Source organism: Neovison vison, chromosome 1 (assembly GCF_020171115.1).
Source record: "Neovison vison isolate M4711 chromosome 1, ASM_NN_V1, whole genome shotgun sequence".
NCBI classification, from domain to species: domain Eukaryota; kingdom Metazoa; phylum Chordata; class Mammalia; order Carnivora; family Mustelidae; genus Neogale; species Neogale vison.
In genome coordinates, this window is record NC_058091.1 from 298,535,166 (window position 1) to 298,547,184 (window position 12,019).

Sequence of the window (12,019 nt, forward strand, 5' to 3'; positions counted from 1 at the left end):
CATATATACATATATATCCATCATATATATATATACATATATATATGTATATACATATATATATGTATATATATCAAATATATATACATATATATACAAACAATATATTTGATATATATATATATATGTATATAAAATCTCCATTTTAATCGCTCCACAAGAATTTCCAGGCAATAGTTGATCAGTTTTTGTGCTGGGTTACAGATGACCTTGAGTAATTCATTGGCTATCTGTATTTCTCTCTATAAAACTACTTGAAGTCTGCTTATTTTTAACAAATGGGATTTTGCCTTTTTTGAATCCCAAGCTTTTTAATGACTTCTGGGTACCCTGTGTTACCACAAATCCAAGTGACAGAAAATTAACTGACTTACAGTGTATGAAAATAATTAGCCTTACTTCATTTTAAATGATTCAGATTTAGAAAGATGCCATAGAATAAGTTTGCTCTAGCAGTGAAATCAAAGGGTCGACTAATATAAGATTACTATTACATGGAAGCCATGGTTAATGAAGAAGTTACCTAAAAATATAGTAGTGGTGCTCCTCCAGGATTTGGGAGGTAATACCCTCCAAGTACTTTCAGGGGAGATGATTCAGTCACAAGATCTTTCCCAAGCTAAACCTTCACCTCCCGAGTAGACCATGACACTGGCCAGTCAGGCTACATCAAGATGCATCAAGATGAGGACAAGTTACTTGAGAAAAATGAACCCAATAACCCAGCTGTAACTTCAGGACAGAGCCTCAGATGTCTTCTCTGCCCACAGTGTTTGCAGCTGAGAAGCAGGCAGCTTATGACCCACATGATAGCTTTTCATATGAGAAATGGAAGCAGTGAATGTGGCAGCCAAACCAGAAAAAAAAAAAAAAAAAAAAAAAAAAAAAAGACTTGTCCTCGGCAACTCTTGCCTTACCTGTAAAATGGCAACCTGCAAGCCTTAAGATCTTAAGTTTATTGATAAAAGTTTATGGATGCATCCAAATCATAAATATAAAAAATATACTAAATCTGACTTTCCCTACATCAAAAAGAATCTCAGTATTGTCTTTTCAAAAAACATTAACTATATTGCAGTATAGAAGCAAATCAACACGTTAGACTCAGCTTACACTGTGTTATATGTCCATTATATCTCAGTAAAGCAGGAACAAAAGCAGCTATGACATCAACTTCACATTCTAATAGCTATCTTTGACATTTTTTATTGGCTAATAATGAAATGTTTTTATTATCTAAAACACTGAGATTTAACTGTCAGTTTACAAAACCTTTCAGGCTTACCATCCAGCAATTACTACACCACCAACATGCCTCAATATGGATTCAGTCTCAAACCTGTACAAAACCAATGCCTACCAGAATCTCTTGAATTTTTTGAAAAAGTTTTTATCTACAGATAAAAAGTACAGATATCTACAGATAAAAACTACCCTAGGGATCTTGTCTAATCTTTGAAAGTTGGGATATGTCATTTTATTACAAAGATTTTCTCTGTAATGTGTTTAATTTTTTTTAAATGTGTATATTTATTAAGCAGTCTTATATGGGTTATTGTTCTGTTACTATGATAAAAAGTCTGTATAAAGAGCAACTAAATTTTATTGTCATTCAAGGCAAAAATGAAAAAAAAAACAAAACAAAAAAACGCACACACATGAACAAGACATAATATTTTAGCCCTAAATTTTAACAATATTTGCATAGCTGTAATTGTCAGCACAATGTTTTTCAACCCTTCTCATAGATTTATGTGCAAATCCAGGAGCCTTATTTAGAATGACACAGAGAAACTCCAGTTCCCTGTAGATTCATTAGAAGTAAACCTCAGCATGTAGCATACCTACTAGTGGTCCAAGCATCAGAAAATACTATTTGATTACACTATAGCCTCTCTTGAACCCTGCTATCACTATGATGCTGATGATTCTTCTCACTATTCTTGATCTTTGGTTAGATCAGTTGGTTTCTGGGAGAAAATGTGGGGAGCTTTGAATCCTCTTACTTTCCCAAGAATAAAATTACCTATATTTCAATAATTAAAGACTTTTGGAGAGAATGCAGATAAAGCCCAACTTTTAATTGATTCTTCTTATGCAATTAATAGTGTTTATCAATAACCAAGGGCATAAAGAATGAAAAATAAAATCAAAGGTAGGTTCTTCATAAAAGTAGTTCACCTTTTGACTGGGCTGAAAGACAAATGAGCTTGTATAAATATTTTAAAACTTGAAGTAATAATTGACAAAAGTAAAAACATGGGATCAAAAATAACCCCTCTAAGGTTTCAGGAAATGTATGTAGGTTGGATTAGTACTGGAAGAAACTGAGTCTTGAGGAAATATTACTTCCTTTGGATATTGTGAAAAGGAAAACAAAAAAAATTATGATCTGTTCTATTACAACCAAAGAAATAAAAAGAACTTAAACCATAAAATGATCCAATAAGACCATTTTACACAACATGTTAAGATTTAAAACTTTTTAAAAATAATTTGAAAGCTCATAAAAGTGTCTCTAAAATAACAAGGATTACAAACAGTAGGATCACACTATTGGCTGCCAATTACCTGGTAGTAGTAGCAGCTTGTCTTGATGTGACACAGCATGAATTTTTTTCCAGCGGATAATAAAGGTTTGCTGTGTGGTTTTTTTTTTTTCCCCTGTTTTTTGTTGGTGGTTATATATAGTATTAACTCAGAATCTGTGTTGTGGAACTGAAAGATATTTTGTTTTCAGCCTCAATTTCTCTATGAGCTATTCCCATTCCCATTTTGTTTCCAAGATACTTAAACTCATAAACTGAAAATCCAAATTGGTTTCCTCTAATTACTGTTACTCTTTTTTTTGTAAGTCAAGGTAATATTGATAGTAATTGAAACTGTTTCTTCACCTGAATATAATTGCATTTATTTTTATGAGCCATCATAAAAAAACTTAGTTGCTGGAATTAGCTAATTATAAAATGATAGAAAAAAACAAGTATTACACAATTATTTGGAATGTATTTGAGGAAACTCAAGTAACGTCCTCAATTATACTCAAATATAATGATCCTGATATTGCTTTTTTTCAGGAAAATAAAATTCCATGTTGGACATAAATCAGTAGTAGTAGACTTTTAGATTAACAATCTAAAATGAGAATTTAATAATTTGGACTAATGTTATTTCTATCATAATAAGGAAAAATGGGTTCGTTTTGGAATAATGAGAAACAATGAGGAAATTTTTGTTTTATCTATGTCAGTAGTCTCAAATGTTAGCATTGTATCAGAATCACCTGGAGGGCTTGTTTAAAAAAAAAAAAATTGTTAGGACCCATCCTCAAAGGGACTGATTCAGTATATCTAGGGTGGTGCCCAAGAATTTGCAATTCTGAAATGTTTCCAGGTGATGCAGATACCACCCACACTTGGAGAATGACTGGCAGAAGTACTACATAAAAGATTAGTTGGAAACGGTAAACAAAGCAACAATGATAAAAGGTTAAAATGGTTCCTTATTTTATATTTTCACCTATGCAATGGCAATTCTAAACAATGCCAATGTTAGTTTAACTCTTCCCATGGAATTTTCATAGGCAACACTTCTCCCCCTATCCCCACCCCACCTTTTTGAAAGAGAGAGAGAAAGAAAAGGAAAGGAGTGGGGAGAACAGGACATGGAGAGAGACTGACAAATGCGAAGATAAATAACAGGAACTTAGGCTTGCCTGGTGTACACCCTACTGTTTCCAACACTTTCCTGTTTTCTGGGAGGGGGGGAGTATATATGTATATCTCTATATATCAAACATGACATATACCATACATATGGGTTAGGACAAAATCCCAAATGTAGAATCTACTGTTTTTACAACCCAATGTATGCCTCAGAGCATTGTGACTCCTTTTATATGGTGGAAGTGTGAGATACAATGATTCTTTCTTTACATTGGACTGTATGGTTCAGACCATTGACTTTCTAAGCATTTCACTGATATGATGACTCCAAAACTTGATAGAGTTTGTAGCATATTTATCTCTCAATGCACTTGTCATTTCCTCTTCATCCCACCTTATTGCAAAATGTCATCAATATAGCAGATCATTTTGATATCCTTTGAGATGTCTAGACAGAACAATTATCTTTAACAAACCAGGAGAGGTAGCACAGCTCTAGTGCAAAGATTGGATATATACACACCATTTTCCTACCTGCATAAATTTGAGCCTTTTTCGATCCTCCCTTTTTGATAGAGATGACAAAGAATATAATGAGTAAATGTTCACATACCATGTATCTGAGGTCAGGATAATATTCTGTAGTGAAGATGCCACATATTGAGCATAACAACTGCAATTAGGGATCCTAATTAGTGGAATCTTTGGTAGTATACAGTCATTCTCTTATATCTGTCTGGCTTTTGAAGAGGCATGTCTGGTAAATTCAGTCAGGTTTATGTTAAGGAGCATTACCTTTGCATCTTTTCCAAATTCTTTCTTTTTTTTTTTTTAAGATATTATTTATTTGACACAGAGAGATCACAGGTAGGCAGAGAGGCAGGCAGAGAGAGAGAGATAGAAAAGCAGGCTCCCTGCTGAGCAGAGAGCCCGATGTGGGACTCGATCCCAGGACCCTGAGATCATGACCTGAGCCGAAGGCAGCGGCCCAACCCACTGAGCCACCCAGGTGCCCCTCCTTTCCAAATTCTTAAGAGTAACACTATTGTCTTTTATTTATGTATAGGAAAACATTATTTTTAATTTACAATCATGGCAGGGCATTTCAGACTGCCACTTCGATCTTGCCCAGACTTACCCACAATTTAAGAAACCAGTATACATTTTGTGCTACCTACTAACCTTGTCCTTTAGGTACTGAGGGACAAAAAATCAACAGATGGGTCTATTGACCCAGTGAGCCAAGGAAGAAGTAGAACTAGGCAGACCGTAGTTTCCATTTATTGCCCTTTCTAACAAAGGGCCTTAAGGATGCTCCATTTTCCCTACCATCAGTATCAGTTAAAACTGTATAATAGTACCCCGATATATCAGGTATTTTCCCTTTCTGATGGACTCCTGCCAGACAAAATGGCCCTAGTTCCCACTGGGGAAGAGCTGAGGAAATCATTACTTTATACACTGGCCATAAAGTTTCAGGACTATTCTGGTTTTTCTTGTTTTGTTTTGTTTTTGTTTTAATTTTTATTTATTTTTTAAATTTCTTTTCAGTGTTCCAGCATTCATTGTTTATGCACCATACCCAGTGCTCGATGCAATATGTGCCCTCCATAATACTCACCACCAGGCTCACCCAACCTCCCACCACAGTCCCCTCCAAAACCTTCAGTTAGTTCATCAGAGTCCATAGTCTCTCATGGTTTGTCTCCCCCTCCAATTTCCCCCAACTCCCTTCTCCTCTCCATCTCCCAATGTCCTCCTCCATGTTATTCCTTATGCTCCACTAGTAAGCGAAACCATATGATGATTGACTCTCTTCTTTTGACTTATTTCAAACTTATTTGACTCTTCCAGTCCCATCCACATTGATATAAAAGTTGGGTATTCATCCTTTCTGATGGAGGCATAATACTCCATAGTGTATATGGACCACATCTTCCTTATCCATTTGTCCGTTGAAGGGCATCTTGGTTCTTTCCACAGTTTGGAGACTGTGGCCATTGCTGCTATGAACATTGGGGTACAGATAGCCCTTCTTTTCACTACCTCTGTATCTTTGGGGTAAATACCCAGCAGTGCAATTTCAGGGTCTTAGGGAAGCTCTATTTTTAATTCTTAAGGAATCTCCACACTGTTTTTCAAAGTGGCTCCACCAACTTGCATTCCCACATGCAAGAGGGTTTCCCTTTCTCCACATCCTCTCCAACACATGTTGTTTACTGTTTTGTTAATTTTGGCCACTCTAACTGGTGTAAGGTGATATCTCAATGTGGTTTTGATTTGAATCTCCCTGATGGCTAATGCTGACGAATGTTTTTTCATGTGTCTATTAGTTGTTTGTATGTCTTCATTGGAGAAGTGTCCGTTCATGTCCTCTGCCCACTTTTTGACATGATTATCTATTTTGTGTGTGATGAGATTTAGGAGTTCTTTATAGGTCTTGGATATCAGCCCTTTATCTGTAGTGTCACTTGTGAATGTCTTCTCCCATTCCTTGGGTTGCCTCTTTGTTTTCTTGACTGTTTCCTTTGCTGTGCAGAAGCTTTTGATTTTGATGAAGTCCCAAAAGTTCATTTTCACTTTTGTTTCCTTTGCCTTTGGAGACATATCTTGAAAGAAGATGGCATGGCCAATGTTGAAGAGGTTACTGCCTATGTTCTCCTCTAGGATTCTGATGGATTCCTGCTTCATGTTGAGGTCTTTTACCCATTTTGAGTTTATCTTTGTGTATGGTGTAAGAGAATGGTCGAGTTTCATTCTTCTACACATAGCTGACCAATTTTCCCAGCACCATTTATTGAAGAGACTGTCTTTTTTTTTTTTTTTTTCCTTTTGAAGGAAGTGGATTGTTCTTTAGACAAAGGATTATGGGCCTAAAAATGTCTCTGATCTATAACTGAGCAATAGAATGTGACTTTTTATTAGCATGGTGCAGTGCAAACTCCCAAACAGCTTTTGTATAGACTGACCAGTTAGTTTCCTTGTTGGCTTCCTATCTATCTTTCCTCTAGGGATGCTGTTTTTTGATTAACTACCTCTTCTGGTTCTTGGGGGGCGGAGGGATGGTGTCAGATGCCCTTGGCTGCCACTCCAATCTTGTCACTAGTAATAACTGTGCCCTCCTTGATTCTGTCAGTTAAGAACTACCACTTGGCTTTTATAATTGTATCTTTCTTACTGCTATCAGTAAGCCAAGTTTTGAAATGGCATCTCCTACTTTGTCTCTTAAGGAACTCAGGATCTAACAAATATATGCTGCCAGGATTCAGGGGAGCAAAGGGAGGCCTGATCAAGGGCAAATAGAACATAAAGTTGATCAAGGGAGATACAGATATAGGTACAGATATAGATATATAAATAGAGAATTTATAGAATATACCACCCAGCCAAGGGATCCAGTTGCAGACTGATCACTAAACTCAGTGACACCAGGACCCTCTCACCAGGGCATTCCTTATTAATCTGGCCACTAAAATATGTCCTGGGCCCCTCCTTGAAGACATACTCATCTGGTGGACAGTCCAGTGTTTCACAGTGTAATCATTCTGTGTCCTCTCTCTGAACATTTTGTTCTATACTCCCAATTTTTGCAGTGCAGTATCTCCTACATCTATTTCATTTAGTGTGAGCCTTTGCCAGCCTGGGTTTTGAGGACATTTTTGGCAGCACATTTGTACTGTGTCTAGGGTTCTCTTTTGGTGGTGTATTTTGTTAATTATGTATCTATAGATCTATATCCATATTTCCTTAAGAGTCCCTTGTGCCCTTAATAGACTCAGCACTTCACCAGACAGGTTATGTTTTGGCTTAACCCAATTATGGAACATATGATGAGGAAGGCCGCAGGTCGGGGGGCTGACCCGCAGATCTTGAGGAGACTGTTTTGACTCTCAGGGCAGAGGCATCTCGGTTTTCTTCCAGCAAGGAAAGACTATTATGCACTAAAAGGAAGGAATGAGCCCTTTCTTGAGATTCAGAAGACTCAAGCTCTTGTGGAGTCAAGAATATTGAATGCATTTTCACAGATGTCTCCATTCATTATCACAGAATCCCATTTTCCCCATTCAAGGCTGGACCTTACCATAACATATATATTTAGGATGAAATTTAAACTTCCCTAAAACTCAGCTCTTTCTATGATTAATTTGTGATCCTAGTCCTGAACTTTGTTTGCTCTCTAGCTGAAGGAGATGAATGTCTCCTAATAAGTTGCCAAATTTATCATTGGCAATTACATAAAGACTTCAAGTGATGATTAATCATCCTCAGCCTTTTTTTGTCTTTCTCCTCATTAGCCATCCACTTCTATTGTCCTTATAATTACTATCTCTGCTATATTTCTCAAATGATAGAATACAACTGCTACTGTATGTCCTTCCAATGGCATGCGACACTGGTCAAAATTTTAACAAATACACTGCTAATGCATGCCAGGAACAAGCACTGTCCATCTTTGGCCCTCTAGTGATGTCCTTATTACCAGCCCGCAATTACTGGTCCAGTTCCAACATCCTATCTTAGTGTCTGTTTTCTCAGCCCACTTCTGGAAACATCCCTGACTATCAGTTTCTGTAGAAAGAATACTTAAATGAAAATGAGCAGGCAATACATTTCTTAACCAGTGCTCTAAAGATCAACATGTATGAGGGCGGGGAGGAGAAAGAAGACATGATTAAACAGAGGGAGAAACTGGATTTCAGTGCAGTATAAATACATATTTCAGCTGACCCTGTAGGGATATTGAAAATGGATGGCCCTTCAGGGATGTGCTGTGTGAGACAAGAGACTAGCTCTTGTACTTGCATAAGGATCAGTCACCGGATGCAGAAATGAAGAGACAGTTGAGGAACATAAATTTCTTAAGCAAAGGGCATTTCAAAAAGAGGGCTGAAAGCCAGACATGTTATCCAGCTTTGCTCCCAGAAGCTGGGAGAAAAATCCTTCCATGATGAAGGAGTTTTTAAATGATGCATTATAATGTCCACTATTTTTTTTTTTTAAGATTTTATTTATTTGAGAGAGAGCAGCTATGAGTCAGGGGGAGAGGTAGAGGGAGAGGAAGAAGCAGACTCCCCACTGAGCAGAGAGTTTGATGAGGGACTCAATGCCAGAACCCTGAGTTTGTGACCTGAGCCTAAGGCCCATGCTTAACCTACCAAGCCACCCAGGTGTCCCTAGTGTTCAATTATTTTTGCACACTGGGCTATTTCTCTTCTCGTGCTGTGGAGAAAATAATCAAGGTCCCCAAAATCTCTGCTTCAAACGCACAGAATGTTTTTTAGGATTCTTGCTATGGCTCCAATGTTCCAATTAGATAGTTGATTTAGTTTCTCCAGGTTGCTATAAATAAGTCTTTGAAGCTATTCTAAGGAGTTATCTCTAACTTTACACTGCCTTTTTCCATTCCAGATCTCAAGTAGACAAAATCATGCTCCTCACTTTGTCTTCCTTTACTTTTTTAATAATTGCAATTTCATTCTTCTGTCTACTTACAGAAAATATTTCCACCTGAGCAATGGATTGATTCTTTTCTCAGGAAACTTATTCTAGGAGTTAACCATATTCATATTGGATCCTTCAGAGTTTTCCATTTCAGCATAACAAATTATTAAAAATTTCAGAGCTTACAAAAATACAAATTTGAAAAAGAAAAACCAACAAAATGTGTTACTTTTCAATGTCTATGTTTTGGGAATCCAAATGGTGGTTATCTGGGTTGAGATCTCACATGAGGCTTGGGGTGTTCTTCCAAACTCATGAGATTGTTGGCAGATTTCAGTGTCTGTGGTTGCATGACCGAAGTCCCTATTTTCTTCTTAGCTGTTCTCAGCTCCTAAAGACTGCAGTGAATTTTTGCCATGTGTCCTTCTCCACAGAACCATTCACAGTCTGATAGTTTACCTTTTCAAGACTGTCAGTATTGTAATTCTCTCTCATCTGTGACAAAACAGTCTTAGAAAATGTAATGTAATGATGGAAGCAAATAGCCTATCAAGTTTTATAACATAACCTAATTATGGGAATGGCTACCCCATTATATTTGCAGACCTCATTCACACTGAAAAGTAGATGATTATATAGAAAATGTACATCACAGCACCAAAATTTAAGGGGTCATCTTAGAATTCTACCTACAATATTGCATGAAATTTGTCACTATTTTTCTTAATCATCTTTTTTTGTGTGATTTTTCTTGTATCTATCTTTGCCTTAGAGAGTTTTAGCTAAGACTACCACTCACATCTATATTGTTAAATCTAATTGCAGTTACAAATAATTGTAATTAGATACAAACAACTGTAAACTATCATCTTTCTTGACCTCTTATCAAGATGCAACCTCTTGATCATTCCTGAAACACAAAACTCCTCTAATTCAATAAAAAGGATATGTATCATTATACATTGTAGGGCTAATGGTAGGACAATACCTAATAATTCTTTGCTCTTCCCAAGCAATGGGTTACAAGTATTCTCAGTAGTAGGCAAAAATTCTTAACTAACCATTTATTTGGTATTTTCACACTACTCATTATTTAGGAAATATATGAAATTATCCTTGTTCTTTCACAAATGTTAGAGTTATGCCAAATCTTTTAACTTATATAGCTGTCCTGGGGTAGATATACATCCTTAAAACTGGGTTTTCTTGGATCTTGATAAACAAGGCTGGTACTGGTGATAATAAATATACTATTAAAGTACAACATGAAAAGTTAAACCTATTTTTAAAAAAGCTTAGCTTCAGAAACATAGACTCATAAATTTAAAGAGATTGATTAAATAGAAAAATAGATATGAAAGATCAGTGTAAAAGTTTTGTATAAAACATGCTTACCAGTGCTGTCTGAACAGATTCATAATTCTTGCAGTTACCTGTTGAGCATTAGAAAACAATCTCAAGATATTTATGTATCAAATTTTTATTGAAGTATATCAGACACAGATCTAAAATATTTATTATATATTTCTGGTTACCATTAAAATGAATAAATGTAATTATGTTGCATACTAATATTACAAGTATTTGATTTCATATTTGTAAGTGTTTGATGGCATGTAAAAGACTTATTAAAACTCTGAATTTCTGTAGCAAAAAATACTATTAGTATACAATTAAGTATATTTCCTTGTTGGGTTCTCATTTCTATTACTCTTTTCAATAACTCATTAGGTAACTCTGCCTTCTATCCATTAAAATATTTGTATTTATGCACTGCATAAATTACAATTACTGGACATAGTACAACTAATATATATGGTATATGTCCTCATTTAGGTGACCAAGGGAAATATTAGTTGAATTACCAAGTGTGCTAATTATACCTTTATCACATTAAGCACATATAATTATGAAACCAGGCTAACCAGTAGTATTCCTTAGAGACAATCCTTCATGTACAATCCTGACAAGTATTTACAATTTAATTGCTAATATGCAAATGATAAACCATATTTGCTTTTATAAGTACATACATGCAGGCAAATTTTAACATAACACAGAAGCTGCATGAATTTATATCCAGAATATTTTATTGTAATCATTTATAGTCTTATTTATATAAAATCTGAGTGTATCTATTGTTTATAAATGTGGATTAATAACTACAAATCAAATTGAACAATGGTTAGCCAGTATGATTCTATATCAAAAATGTAAAAATATAATGTATTATATTTAATTATTCTATAGCAATTTAATTTTTTGGACACAATAGATACATATTATTTCTGCTTCATTCTTGGTTAAATTTATGTTCTTCAGTGATGTGTCTATCCTCTGGGGTTATACAGAGCATCAGAAATTCAGGGGAGGGGTTGAGGTGACATCTAAGACTTTAGTCAGAGCTTCTAAGGTTCCAGGATTTCTTTTTTTTAGTCCCCATGGGTTCTTGGTCAAAGCACTTGTAAGAGTGAAGACTTAGACCCAGGAGGAGTGATGGGCAGCAAAGCAAAGTTTGCTAAGTGACCGTACAAAGGCTCCTGAAGAGGGAGGGATCTGACAGGGTTGCCATTGGAGTTTCTAAATCCATGAGATCTTTGGGGGGTTATTATAGTCTGATTAGCCCTCCATGCACTTCTCACCCAGTCAGGTTTTGTTCACCTACATATCAGGTAGTTGTTTCTGTGGGAAAGACGCAGGACTCCTTTCAGAGTGGTGTAGAATAACAGGATGGGCCCTTTTTCTTTTTAAGGGTAGTTTCCTCATAGGACAGAGCCCCTTGCCCTGCCTGCCTTTCTTCAGGACTATCCTCCATTACTAATCTGTCATTCATTACTGGGGTGTTCATTTCTCCTTTCAGGTCCACTATTTTCTCCCGAGTACTGAGCCTTTCATGTGGGCACAACATTCTC